This window comes from Pseudonaja textilis, chromosome 1 (genome assembly GCF_049901715.1).
Source record: "Pseudonaja textilis isolate UNSWEBS1 chromosome 1, rPseTex1.2, whole genome shotgun sequence".
Taxonomy (NCBI): Eukaryota; Metazoa; Chordata; class Lepidosauria; order Squamata; family Elapidae; genus Pseudonaja; species Pseudonaja textilis.
Window position 1 is genome coordinate 298,951,472 of NC_141990.1, and position 14,668 is coordinate 298,966,139.

A 14,668-nucleotide genomic window follows, 5' to 3' on the forward strand; every position below is an offset into this window, starting at 1 on the left:
GGAGAGGACTTGAGGTGTCTGTTTGTCGCCGGCCAGTAGGCCCAGGAGGGGCTTATGGTCGGTGACCAGTTCAAGAAGTGGCCAAAAGGAATTCGTGAAACTTTTTCACGGCTGCAACAGCTGCTAGGGCTTCCTTGTCTATTTGGCTGTAATTTCGCTCCGTGGCCGAGAGCGTCCTGGAGAAAAAGCGATGGGGGCCTCGGTGCCATTGGCGAGTCGGTGACTAAGGACCGCCCCAATTCCAAAGGGGATCGTCTGCTGCCAGTACTAAAGGAAGGTTGGGGTCGAATTGGATGAGCACTGCCTCTGGCGTAAGTAGTGATTTGACGCGTTAAACGCCTGGTCTTCTTTGTGCCCCCAGTGCCACGGTGACTTTTTGTCTAATAATCTGTGTAGGGGTTTGGCTACTGAGGCTTTATGGGGTAAAAAGGATGCATAAAAGTTTAGGAGCCCCAAGAAAGCTTGTAGCTCCGTTTTGGAGGTCGGTGTGGGAGCTTCGTGGATCGCCCTGACCTTGGACTCCAGGGGGTGAATGCCAGAGGCGTCAATTTTATAACCCAGAAAGTCCACCTGTCTAGTGGCAATGGCGCATTTTTCTTTTTTTAACTTGAGGCCATGCTGTCTGAACCTCTCTAATACTGCTCGCACTCTCTGGAAGAGTTGGGGTCTGTCCCTGGCCGAGACCAAGATGTCGTCGAAGTAGGGTACTACACCAGGGAGGCCCTGTAAAATCCGCTCCATGAGGGATTGAAAAATACCGGGGCAACACTTACGCCAAATTGGAGACGCTTGCATCGGAAGGCACCCCTGTGAGTGACGATGGTCTGAAGTTCCGCTGTTTGGTTATCAACAGGGAACTGTTGATATGCTTGAGACATGTCCAATTTAGCAAAAATACTGCCCGGTTCGAATGTGTGCAATAAGTGCTGAATGACGGGCACGGGGTAGGCGCTAACTTGTAAATATTTATTGATTGTTGTCTTGTAGTCCGAGCAAATTCTCAGGCTACCATCTTTTTTGAGGGGTGTGACAATGGGCGTCTCCCACTTGGCGAAATCTGTTGGCTCAATGACCCCTTGTTTTAGTAGTTTATCCAATTCAGCGTCTAGTTTTGGTCGAATAGCAAATGGAACTCTACGCGGTTTTAATCTGATTAGGACTGCCTGGGGGTCAACGGTGAACGAGATGGGGGTTCCATTATAACACCCCAGCTCCTCGCTGAACACATCTGCGTAGTCAGCGAATAAGGAGTCAGTGTCTGAGGTTGAGACAGCATGGACTCCTGTTAACCCTAGGCCGAGGTGGGGAAACCAATCGAGCCCCAATAAGGTGGGTAGATTGCCGTTAACTACCACTAGAGGTAGGTGGCCTTTAAAAGCTCTAAAACTGACAAAGAACTTGCCTCTGCCGATCACGGGAATGGCCTTCCCTGGTAGTCCTTCAGACCGAACTGGCATCTCTGAAGCCGGGTAGTAGATAGGCTGGGGTGGAGTCTCTTGAGGGTGTTCCACGAGATTATTGAGAGCGCTGACCCTGTGTCCACCTCCATGTGGCACGGTTTACCTTCTAGGGAACGGAGAGAGAATTTTACTAACAGTGTGGCAAGTACGCCTGGCAAGGCGGTGCGTGCGACAGTTTAATACTTGCCTCTGTGGTCCCGAGTGCGAGGACGGGGTCTGTGTGCAGCGCTTTGGGGGCTTGGCAGACTCTCGCAATGTGCCCCCTCTTATGGCAGTTGTTGCAAGCGGCTCCTTTAAACTTGCAGGTGGCCCTTTGATGTGATCCCCACAGGCTAGGCACAGCGTGATGTGCTTGGGTGGACCGGTGTATTCTTGTTTGGCCCTACCTGCGACCGTCTGTCATTGGTGAGGCGATGGACATCGTTCTCATCATTGTGGGCTTCCTCCGCTTCCACCTCTTCGGAATGGACTGGGAGCGATGCTAGCTTGGCACTTGGGCCCTGAATTTCGGTGGCTGAGTTCGTTGCTAGCTCGGCTGCTAGGGCCTCCTCTACCGCTTGCGCAAGGTTGAGGTCTTTTTGGCTAGCAGTCGCCTCTGTAGGTTGAGATCCTTGACCCCACAAACTAATTGATCGAGGAGCATGTCCTCCAGGTATGTTCCAAACCCGCAGTGCAGGGCTGCTGTTCTGAGGGCGGCCATATATTGATTGATGGTCTCCTTACTTGATTGCTTCCTCATACGGGCGTGAACCTCCTGGCGATTTGTGAAGGCCTGGGAGCGTAGTGGTTAGTGAGGATCTCAAGCAACTCGGACCACGGGCGTTTTCAATTCTCTCGGCGCTACGAGTGCTGCGGCGGTATCGTAAGCGGTGGCTCCGCAGTAGATTAGGAAATAGGATTTTTCCGATGCTCTCCCGCATCCGCCAGGCCGACCGCATCGATGTAATGATTGAAAGCGGTTCTTATCGACTCCCACTTCTCTTCGTCTGGTTTAAACGCTGGGAATACTGGGTTGGAACTCATGGTGCTGGAACGGCTGGGCTACCTGCGGAAAAATCTCTCTGGGACTACGAGCGCTCGTGAGTTACTAGTGATATCAGCTCTGGAGAGGTTTTTGCTAACCTCTCTTTCTCTCTCTGGGTTACCACGTTGGCTGCCAGCCGTTGGAGGTGTCTGGATTCGCGCCAAAAAAAGTGGGCGTTAGTGACTCTCTACAGCGCTGTGCTGTGATTCCTACTGGTTCGAAATTCAAATGACACCCGTTTGAATTTCGCGCCAAATGCAGAGCGGCTGCGGCTCGCAGCGCTTCACTTTCCCCGTAGCGGGGCTAACAAGCGGCTACAGACGCTTCTAACTTTTTGACTCAGACCGCTTTCTCTGGCTGCGGATCTGCGTTTGCTCTTTTTGATCGCTCGTTTAGTTAGCTGACCGCTCTCTCTGGCTGCGGATCAGCGTTCCCCTTATCGCCAGCCGATCGCTCTCTCTGGGCTGCGGATCGGTGGCTAGTGACTCAGCGGTTGCAAGGTGCATCTGGTAGCCATCCCATCCTCGTCGCCAGTGTTAAGTTTGAGCAATGAGAGGCTGAACCAGAGCATGAGTGCAACAGTACTTTATTTTACAAATAAAGGGCTGATCGTGCTTGCCAAGCCTGGAACTGGCTCGCAGCAATCAGCAACCAGTTGGACCCCCGCAGCCTGCTTTTATAGCTGGCTGCTGGGGAGAACCAACCAATGGGAATGGGGGAATATCGCCCACACAAAGTGAGTGGACCTGAGTGAGAACTCCTTGAGTCCTCAGGACATAACAATAATGTGTTGGGGTTACAATGGAGTCAGCACCTGGCATCATTGGGCAGCTACAGCATCTCCAAACCTTTGGCTACATCCTATGCTAATTCTAACCCTAAATTCCTGTCCAATTATCAATTCTAGATCTTCAGATACCCTGCTTTTCCATTGCCCATAATGTCTATAGAGATGCTCAGTCATCCAGGTCATGGTTGTCCCAAAGGTGCTTTTCTTCAAGGGGCAAATGGACTTCGTTTTTCCTTGAAGACATCCTGCTTCTCATCCAAGAAGCTTCCCCAGTTCTGACCGAATGGTGGGGAATGAAAAGATTTATATTGCTTGCAGTCATCTGATCATTAGCACTCTTTCTCAGAATTCAGAAAGAGTTCTGACAAACTCATAATCTCCCGGTTTCTTAACTACTAAACCAAGGTAGCGGTCCTTGATGTTAACTGTTATTGGGGTACAGACTTTCAGTAGAGCCCAATTTGTCAAAATTTGCAATTTGGAGCCTTTATGGGAAACAAATACTTTGTCTTCTGAACATAAATTCAATTCTCTGCTCCACATTAGCTTCATAGCACTTGTAACGAAAAAGCCACAATGAAACACTATTTTATTTGATACTAAAGGAGAGCAAGCATCTAAAGCACTTTTTGGGAGAAAACCAATTCAGGTTACCTGTTCCCTGCCAGATTTGGAGCTCATGGATGCACAGAGTGCAGGCCCTGATCAAGAGAAGCGTGCTTGCTAGGGCATTGATCAAGAAAAGTATACTAGCTAAGTTGTTGATTTGTCAGAGCTGAAAGATACTTGGTGTGTTTGGGTGTATGTGTGTGTGCATATGAAAGAGTAGGGTGTGGGGAGAACTCCCATGTTCATTATTTTTTTTGCTGAAAATGAGTTACAGCCTTTTTTGTTCTGTTTCATTTGTTTCTTGTGCATTGGACTGCATACGAATGCTTGGAAATTTAGGAGGTCATGCTTTGCCTGGCAAGCAAGTACGGGAAAACATCTCTCTCTTTGTTTCTGCATGTCAGCTGCTGTTAAAGGACAGTGGAAAGTGAACTAAATGTCACCTTAAATTACCTTCCGGAGGGGAGGAACAGATTCTCTCGTTTTTTTTCTAGTAGCATTGGAGATACCCCTACCAGAGAGAGCCTTTTCACATGGAGGTTTAATTAAGCCTCTTTAAAAAGGAGATACCCCATTGCCTTCATTCCTTCTTAGCAGCTGCAATGTTTGGGATTAATGATTTCTTTTGACTCAGAAGGCATCCTTAATTAATTGGTTAGCCTGTTTTCAAATCTTACTTTTTTAAAAAAAATAAAAATGCAGATGGCAAATGCTACCTTGGAAGAGACATTCCCCTATGGCAAATGCTATCCTGGGAGAGAAAAATGGATAATTTCATTTCTGAAATTCAACTCCCGGTAGCACATATGGCTGTAATCTAAAAAAAAAAAAAGCGAGTATCTTTTTAAATAGATAAGGACATTATGTGGATCTATTTAATGGCGTAACATTCTTCACATGTTTCTTAGATGAAAATCCCATATTGTTGAAGGGAGGCAACGCTACATAACCATGTTCAGGACTGCAGCCTTAATTGATTGACAACCCTAATATTGCTGGCAAACACTTTTCTTTAAATCTGAGAAAAATACATTATTTAGAGGTAAAAAAACCCCTGATTTCTGTAATTTTGTGGAAGACAGACACCTAGCAAGCGAAAGAATCTTTTTGGACATATGTCATGCCATATAACGGGTATCAAACTCAAGGCCCAGGGGCCAAATCTGGCCCACAGGGTACTTAGATCTGGCCTGCGGGGCTGCCTTGGGAACAGCGAAGGACCGGTCCGCGGTGCTTCTGCCAGTGTAAACGGCTTCCCGAGCTCCATTTTCAGCTGCCATGGCCTCCTGCAACCCTCTGCCAGTGAAAAAGAGCTTGAGAGGGCCGATCCATTTTCACTGGCAGAGGGTTTCAGGTGGCTGTGGCAGCCGAAAACAGAGCTCGGGAGCCTGTTTTCATTGGCAGAGCACTCCGGCTACCACCTGAACCCCTGACATGAGTGGTGTCGAGCTGGCCATGCCCACCCTGGCCACGCTCACCACATCCCTCCGAGGTCAAACACAACCCTGATGTGGTTCTCAGTGAAATTGGTTTTGACACCCCTGCCATGTATGATAAGGTATACTTGTTAAAATCCCCTTTTCCTCATATTTCTTCCAGGTCTGTCTACAGAATAGACAGGTTTTATGACTGGCTGCTTAGTGACTGCTCAAAGTTATGACCAACCTGAAAAAAGATTTACAACTCAGATTCAAATTTCTGATGATTGCCTCCTGCTCCAAGAGGTCACATGACCAAACTTTGGGCATTCGGCCATATTTAGGGATGCTTGCAGTGTCCTACAGTCACATGATTGCATTTTTGCAATGCTGAAAAATGCACTTCCTTTTTTTGGTAAAACTGTGCTTAGTAAAGTACTGGTTTGTTGTGTTCACTTATCAACTGCTGCATTCGTTTTACAACCACTTTACAAATTGCTCTTTGCTTTACAGTCTCCGCATTTGCTTGACAACTGTTGTAAAATATAAAATTTATGACTGACATGACATATAACTGTTCTGTATTAGAATACTCCAAATCCTGAAACCTGATTGGTCCTCATGAACCGCAACCTGATTGGATAACTAAACGGCCGTGATTGGCGTGCTTAGAATCAACTGCGATTGGCCGAGCCGATCATGGGAGATTCAAAGTGCTGTCATTGGCCGCCGCACCACGGACAGCTCCTATATGAAGAGCTGCCGCGAAGCGCAGGTCTTCTACAGAACTGTATACTTAATAAAGAGTTGAATGTTCACTGTTGGTCTCGCATCTCTATGGGGACTGATCTAACCGATCTAACAATAACCATAATGGGTTCACTCCCTTATAGTCGTATGTTGAGGCTTGAGATAAAAAAAAGTCAAATGGCAGCTGCAACAGTGTGATTAAAGCTCTGCCTATTGTTTATACCTGTTGCACACAGAATATTCTTCCCTGCCCTCTGCTCTACATTCCCTGACATATTCAGTTTTGAGAGTGCCTCAAACCTGGCCCCGTTTACCCTTAATTATGTTAAGGGTTTAGATTATTGTGAAAGTCTGTGTGCAGCGGATGTGTGTCTGATGCTTGGCATTTGCCCCAGTCTCCATTAATGTTTGTGTGTGAGAGAGAAAGATGCAGCCACATAACTTCTCTTTCTGTAGCATTTGGTTTTTCTGAAGTGTCTACAAAAGATCCAAACATTAAAAGGTACAATATTCAAATAGTGCATTATTGCAGACAGTTGGTCTCTCACTCGCCATCTTTCACTAGAGATGTTATTTATACCACTTGCGTTTAACTTCATCACAGTGCTAGTATTTGACATTAACAATAAATCTGCCTAGCAAATTTTCAGCTTTAGTTAATGCAGTTGAGTTCATCTATTATTGGCAATCTTGTACAAACATACCAACCAGGACAATAGAACCTGGCATTCTTTATTATACATTTCTCCCCATCTTTGCTGCATTTTAATGGCAACCTTGAGAAAGGCTGAAGAAGCCAATCAGACAATATGTTTTCCTTTTCTGAATGGTGAACAATTGCAGAGAGAATAGAGGCAGGGGGAAAATGCAGGAAACATAACACAAAAGCCCTCCAGTAGATGTGATCCTTGGCATTCTGTTATTTAGCCCTCTTTCTCACTTTCCACTGCTTTTGAATCCCCTCAGCTGGCTTTTTAGCAATGAGCTATTTATATGGCCACTCATTCAGGATGGCAAAAAGTAAAACCAATTTTATAACACAAACACATACACAAATGAGCCCCCACCTCCACCTCACTAACAGCATAAGAAACACACATGCACCCACACCAGACCTCCATTAACACGCTGACCCCAGTATCTGTGGAAAAGCCAGGTCTTTGTGGGCCTTCTGGAAAGCGGCAAGGTTGGGGGTGTCCATATCTTGGAGGTCGGGGAGGCTGTTTCGCATGGCAGGCTCCATGACAGAGAAGGCACAGCTTCCTGGGATCACCAAATGACACCAGTCTTGTCTAGTTGAGTCACATAACCTAAACCCAATAATGAGAGGCAAAGGAAAGCAACATTCATTCCACAGATTCCCTACTGGCCCTCCTCTTGTTGATATGTTCCTCAAGTAGCCTTTCCCCCAGGCTCTGCATAATGACTGTGAGAAAAAAATATCCTCTGTATGAGCTGGAATGTCATGCCTGACATGAGCTGTAGGGCAGTTCTGCTCACAGTACACACAATGCCCTGATTGGGAGTCCACAAACACTTCCATGCTGTTATGCTGGTGATAACGTGGAAGAGTTTGGCCATGCTGCCTATTAGGATATTTTGAATGACTTCTGAGACAAGGCAGCAGCCCTACGGATTTCCAAGTAGCTTCCCACCGCAGGATTAATCAGATTTGGATGTGAGCAGGTAAAACAGTCAAGCTGGCAGCCACAACAATGTGATCAAAGTCCCCCCCCCTCGCAGCCCCTTTTTGATGTCCACTGGGTTTGTCAAAAAGGGGCAGGGGTGTGATGACATGTTTTGGCTAACAGCTTGGTTTTTTTTTTTTTTTTACCACTCTCCTGCTAGTTCTGCTCATGCTCAACTTTTGTTGTTAGCTAAGATTGGCTAGTGCTGTCTGTCATCTGCCATGGCACCTTCTATTACTGTATGAAAAATAATCAAAGTGCATGAAATGGAGTAAAAAACATCCCTCTGTGCTGCCTTGAAAGGTTCTTATGCGCTTGGGCTGAAAATATCATTATAACAGGAGATTTAAAAAAGACAGGGCAGTTTTCACATCAATGTATTTAAAGCCCTCCCTTTTTCACATTTTTTTTCACAACATACACATTTTATCTTTTAATTTAGTGATGAGCAAGAAATTGGAATTTGCTGATTATCTTAAAAAAAAACCCTCATATAATAGGCAAGTCATATAATTGTATCTTCTTAAGGATTCTCTCAGCCATGAAGGGGGATATAAGCTGGATCAGCAAGGTGGGATTTCTGGATGCAACTTAATATTGTCCACTCAGCACGAGCATCTGAACTGTCCTTCCCCCAAAGGAGGAAAAAGTAATTGGGATGGAGAAGAGAGCAAAGCTGAGCCGAGAGATAGATACCTTGGAAGGGAATGAGAGATTGGTAGATCAGCAGGTAAAAATCTGAAAGAGTGGATACAGATTGTTTTATCTGTGTGGTGTGAGCGTGTGCATGTGTTTGGAACTGCAGCAAAACCAGGTTTTCTTTTTGTAATGTTTGGGAACACATTCCCATTTCCCTGCTTGCCTCAGGCTGTTTCCTGAATTCAAATTCTTGAATTGAGGCAAGCAGAGAAATGAATTTACTGAATTTATCTTCTCTCTCCTTGCACCCTCCTCCTCCTCTAACTTCTCTTTCAAGGCAGTTGCTGGAGAAAAAATAATCAAACAGTTGTTTGTCAGTTTGCAGCCTGTGGACTCCCTGCCAAAAAGAAGGGTGAAAAAAGAGATTAATGTTGAAGGTTTCAGCCTTGCTCACTGCCAGGCTACAGCATTGCCAGAAAGAGTTGCAATGATCTGCAGACAAAAGAACTCACATCAATCCAGATTGTCTTCTTCATTCCTGCAGCCACCGCAAAAAGCACCCACTGTTAGAGCTGTTGGGAAAAGTGCCCGGTTGCAAAATGCTGACGTGCTGTCTTTTTGATTGCACAGGTTGTGGTGGCTTTCAAATGAAAACAAAGGAATGGTGCCTTTGCAATCAAGTTGATCCCCCTCATGGTAACTATTCAGATTTTTTATTTTACTAATCGACAGAGGAATGTATATGTCATGTTCCAAAACTATAGATGGGAAGGTATCCAAGTCGTTTATTTGCTCTCTTTTTGTGTGAAGCAATGTTTTTCAAATTTAACTATTTTAAGACGTATGGACTTCAACTCCCAGAATTCCCCAGTGAATGCGCTGGCTAGGGAATTCTGGAGTTTGAAATACACGTATCTTAATATTGTCAAGTTGCAAAATGCTGGTGTGGAATGTAGGCAGGAGGACTTTTCTTCTACCTGAGCAAATTTAGGGTGAGAAGGCACTTACTGAAAAAATAATTTGGGGACTCTCTGTTAGGTCAGCTGAAGGAAGCACAGATTGCCACGTGATATTTTCTGCCTATTTCTAGCATTCTGAAGTTTGCTTCAGATTGTTTCAGAGACTGAAGAGGAAAAAAGGAAGTGAGGAAGGAAAAAAGGGGGTGTGTGTGAGATGGGAGTTCCCTAAATTACAAAAATGGCTGAATGACCAATTTTATAGGCTCTCTGTAACTGAGAACTGGAATATACACACTATGTATTTCAACATTGGTGACATACACATTCATCTCAAAAGTAAAACAACAGAGGTTATAGAAATAAAACTAGTATCTTTTTCTATCTGCATTGACTGCAGGCCAAGTCTACATGTCAGCCGTAAAGCAGTAAACAAACAGGAAGAATGTGCCTTAATCTAGGAGACAGGCACTTGAATCTTTTGTTTCCTGTCACCAAAACAAATATTTCATAACCAGGACAGCCATAAAGTAATTTTATATTCTGGACTTAGTTATTTACACAGCAGCTTTCCTATGATGGCAACATGAATTGCTTTACTTCATTTATCACATTTTAACTATCTTCCTACTCTGTTTTGTTTGGTGCCTTTGACTTTATGTTCTGTGACACCTTGAATTTATACAACCTATCCTGTTTTGATGGGACCAGTGATCTCTAACTGATCATACAATCTTATCCTAATTACAGCATAATATCAATATTCATATAGCAATATATATTTGTTAAATGGTGGGCTGCTTCATCATTGGGATTAAGCATTGGTCTAGATCAGGGTTTCCCATACTTAACAATGCTAAGATATGTGGACTTCAGTTCCTAGAATTCCTTAGTTAGCATGCCAGGAGCACTGAGGAACTACCAGAGGATGGGAAAAGAACTGATATGATTCCCGTGTTGTTCCATTAAGGACTACACATTGAGTGCAACTTCTACCAGAGATGAGTCTTTGGGATCCTGCAAGGCATCCTGCTCCAAGAGGCTGCACCAGTGCGACAAATCTCACAAAGACTCATTTCTGGTGGAGTTTGGGAGAGACAAAGAAAGACTTCTGCTGCTTTCCTTGCATAAAGCCAAAAGTTTCTCTCTCTCTTTCTCCCTGAGAACAGAGCTGGAGGCGGTATCATGCGATCCCAAATAAAAAATGATTAATTGGTAGGAAAATGGGATGGGAAATTTTGTGTAGTTTTGGGGGGATTTTCCCAGGGTCTCTGGTCTATGGGATTTAAAATTATGAGTTTGGTGGTACCTGAGATCCAAAAGGTTGGTGACCCCTGGTCAAAAGGTCAAGATAGCAGCCACAATAGTGCCATCAAAATGTCACCCATGGGTTTCTTTGATGATTCAACCATACCATAATGGCTGCTATCTTGATATTTTGTACACACCCCTTATGCACACCCCTTTTTAGTTCTCTGGCTCTGTATGTACCCATATTTACCAACAGTTTGTGAATAATCTGGCTCCAATGATTTCTAGCCTTCTTCAGTTAGCCCTGAGTCCAAAGCTTGAAAACATTTTCCCATAATGTGTATCTATGACTACTATATATAGCTAGAGATCATGTCATGTCCTGAAGCAGAAAAATAACAAAGCCATGAATAGGACTGCAGGTGGTCCTCGACTTACAACCACAACCAAACCTAAAATTTCTGTTGATAAGCAAGACAGTTGTTAAGTGAGTTTTGCCCCATTTTACGACCTTTCTTGCCACAGTTGTTAAATGAATCACTGCAGTTGTTCAGTGACTAACATGGCTGTTAAATGAATCGGGCTTTCCTATTGACTTTGCTTGTCAGAAGGCTTCCTAAGACCATAATTAAGCACCCACTTAGTTAAAACAACTCTTGTTTTATTTCAACGCTGGGAATTGTGTTCATTCCCAGCCTATAATGAGTCCCAAACAGTCCCTCAAGATAAACACCCACCTTTCTCTCCTTTGAATTGCTGCCAACAACTAAAGTGCCAAATTAATTATAAAAAACCAACGAAGTACAAAATCCACACAGAACTTCAAGGTTTAATCCAAACAGAGTGAATGACTTTGCTTCCTGCAAAGGTTTCTCTACCTTTGCACCTCCTCTATACCTTAGGGAGGGGCAATCACCTTCAAGCCTTACTCCCAAGTTACCCCTTTTGTCTTAGCTGCTCTTGCCTTCTAGCAGCTCTGCGCACACACGCACTGGGAACAGGCTCCCCTTGTTCCTCTTCCTCACTGCTGCCAGACCCTGGAGGCTCTGGAGTCAGCACACAACTCCCAGATGGTCCTGGCCCCATCACTGCATTGGATGCAGGACCCTCGTCCGAGTCCTTCCCAGACTCCTGGACTGGTCCCCAGTCTTCCCCACTGTTCGATTCCGCTGCTGTCTGCACAGGCTGCCGGCGAACCACAACAGAAGGTTGCAAAAGGTGATCACATGATCCAGAATGTTGCAACCGTCATAAATACATGCCAGTTGCCATGCATTTGAATTTTGATCATGTGACTGTGGGGATGCTGCAATGGGCATAAGGATGAAAAAAAACAGCCATATGTCACTTTTTTCAGTGCTGCTGTAACTAAACCAATGGTTCTAAATCAAGGACTGCCTATAATCCTAAATGTAGTTAACATGTTATCCCAGAATGTAAAATGTAATCTTCAAACGGAAGATTAGGGCTATATATGGAGATATTGCCCTGGAAGTTAGCAATTGCAATTGTGCCAGCCTTGCAGTGAAAGGAAGCACAGTAGCTAATGCCACTCAGAGAGCTTCCACACAAAAGCTTTGTGCCACTTGGGGCTCATCTCAGGACTGGTTTGATCTCATGGCTTGGAGAGCTGAGCCAATTTATTCCTGGATATGCATAGCTTGTGGGCAGCCTGCTATCCCAACAGCAGGAAATGTCGCCTTCCTTTGCTTCCTGGGCTCAAGCAGCTATTTGTCCCTGCCTCCCACCCTCCCTTTCTTTTTAGCATTCAGTTTCTGGAGCTTGCCTCTTCCTCCATGCATTATTTAGAATAATCTCCCTCTCTCCAGCCACGGTAGCAATACTTAGATATAGTTAAATGATTGGACACCTGGTTGCAAAATTGCTGGAATGCTATTATTTATCTTTGCAATTCACAAGGGTTTTAAAATGTGACTGATGAATAACACGCAGGGACTGAGAAGCCTTTGCAGGTTTTCAATACTTTCGTTTACATTTTGTTTTTCAATAGATCTTTCAGTAGATGGCTTCCCGCTTAGCAATTGATCAGATCATCTTTTTTTTTTGCAAACAGGCAGCTGGATGTCTACAAATAAACATTTTGAAAGATGTGAAAAATATGGTGTGGGCGTGTATGTATATGTATAAGGAACAAAATCCTAGAATATTATTCTATTTAGCATGGTGTGGAGTAACGGTGTCTTTGTTTTCTCCGACCTCCAGTACCTTTGGAGAAGGGATCATTAAATTAAATATATTCTTTGTATTCTCCCCTATTGGGCCACTGGAGGGAGTCCTGTTTGGCTCATGGTATTCTCCACATTTTGAGATCAGCTGAAGAGAAGATAATCACAGCTTGCTTTCAAACTGCTAGGTGACTGGTGGTAGAACAGAAACTCTGGTAAAGTGGTAGGATACTCTGTCAGTGTTCCTCAGACAGTGAACAGAGGATGGGACGAGGTGGGGCACAAGGAAGCCTTGAAAAATCTTCGGCTGCTGGACTTCCCATGTATGATTCCTCCCAGTTCTGTATTGCTTGTACAACACAACTGTTTTAATGGTGGGAGAAACTACTTATAGAGTTTAGCCTGGAAGACACCTTGGATGTCTTCTACTCCAAATCCCTGTTGTTTAATCTTTTCTTTGGATGGCAAGCTGTTCCCATGATTAATCAATCTCACTTTGGGGAAATTTCTTCTTAATTTCAAGTTGGATCTCCCTCGGATGAGTTTCCACCCATTGTTACATGTCTTGCCTTTAGGTGTCTTGGAGAATAAATTTATTTATTTTAATTTTATTTTTATTTTTATTTATTAAATGTATTTGCTGCTCATCTCCTTTCGAAGTGACTCTGGATAGTTTGAAGCATTCAAAACATTAAAACGGTAAAAGATAAATATTTCTACAAGTAAAAATGGAAATTACAATGAAAAATAGAATGATACTCACATGATAGGGAGGAAGGAGGCTTGCCTCTTATTCATCAAACACTTCCAGTGTGATACTCCCCCATTGGGGCCCCAAGAGCCAGCTCTTCAGGCCCTTGCGAAAGGTCAGAAGGATGGGAGCTGAGCTCACCCCAGGGATAAGACATTCTAATGGGCAGGTGCCACAGCAGAGAAGGCCCTTCTCTTGGAGTCCACTAGCAGGAATTCCTTGACGAAGGGGGCCCACTTCCTTTCCTGGCATGGGTGCAGTGGGCCAGTCCCAGTGAGGTAAGACGGTTCCTCAAGTAACCTGGACCTATGCAATTCAGGGCTTTAAAGTTAATAACCAACACTTTGAATTGCATCTGGAAGCAAACTGACACCCAGTGCACCTTGCAAAGCAGTGGAGTAACAGGGACCACCCTAGGAACCACATGAACTGCCCATCCTGTCACACTCTGCATCAGTTGAACCTTCCAAATGCACCATTTTGGCTGGCAGAGTGCTGCAAGGCCGTCCAGGTCAAAAACAGGGCACTGTTTTGTCTGCCAGAGGCACTGTGGGCTAGTTCTTTGCTATTTCCAGGCTGGTCCCGTGGGCTAGATTTAAGCGTGTAGGCCAGATCCGCCCCATGGACCTTCAGTTTGACACCCCTGGCTTAAATCGACCCGTTTTTCCTTGTTGACAGTCCTTGACAGTCCGTGTTGACAGTCATCTTCTATTGGAAGAGGACTATCATGTCACTCCTAAGCCTTCTCTTCATTAGACCTAACATACTTAGTTCCCTCAGCCGTTCATTGTACTATTTAGCCTCCAGAGCCCGTATCATCTTTGTTGCTCTTCTCTGCACTCTTTCTAAGGCCTCTTCTCTGCACTCTTTCTAAGGCCTTTGTTTGCCTCATGGTGACCAGAACTGGGCACAGTATTCCAAGTGTGGCCTCACTAGTACAGTATGAAGTGATACTATTGCTCTTGCTATTCCTCTGTTGATGCAGCTTAGAACTTAAAGGGTGGTCCACCAGAACACCTAGATCCAGTGGTAGGATTCAAATTTTTTTACTAGCGATTCTGTGGGCATTGCTTGGTGGGCATGATGTGGCTTGGTTGGTTTGGCTTGGTGGGTGTGGCAGGGGAAGGTTACTGCAAAATCCCATTC

At 44.7% G+C, this 14,668-nt stretch overlaps 1 long non-coding RNA gene across 1 annotated transcript in view; it reads left to right on the forward strand.

Moving 5' to 3' along the window:
- LOC148128271 (uncharacterized) overlaps positions 1-14,668 on the forward strand; it is a 70,576-nt gene that overhangs the window by 29,240 nt on the left and 26,668 nt on the right. Inside the window, exon 4 of the long non-coding RNA XR_015741168.1 lies at positions 9,009-9,074. This is a non-coding gene — a long non-coding RNA (uncharacterized LOC148128271). The remainder of the gene's footprint in view (positions 1-9,008; positions 9,075-14,668) is intronic.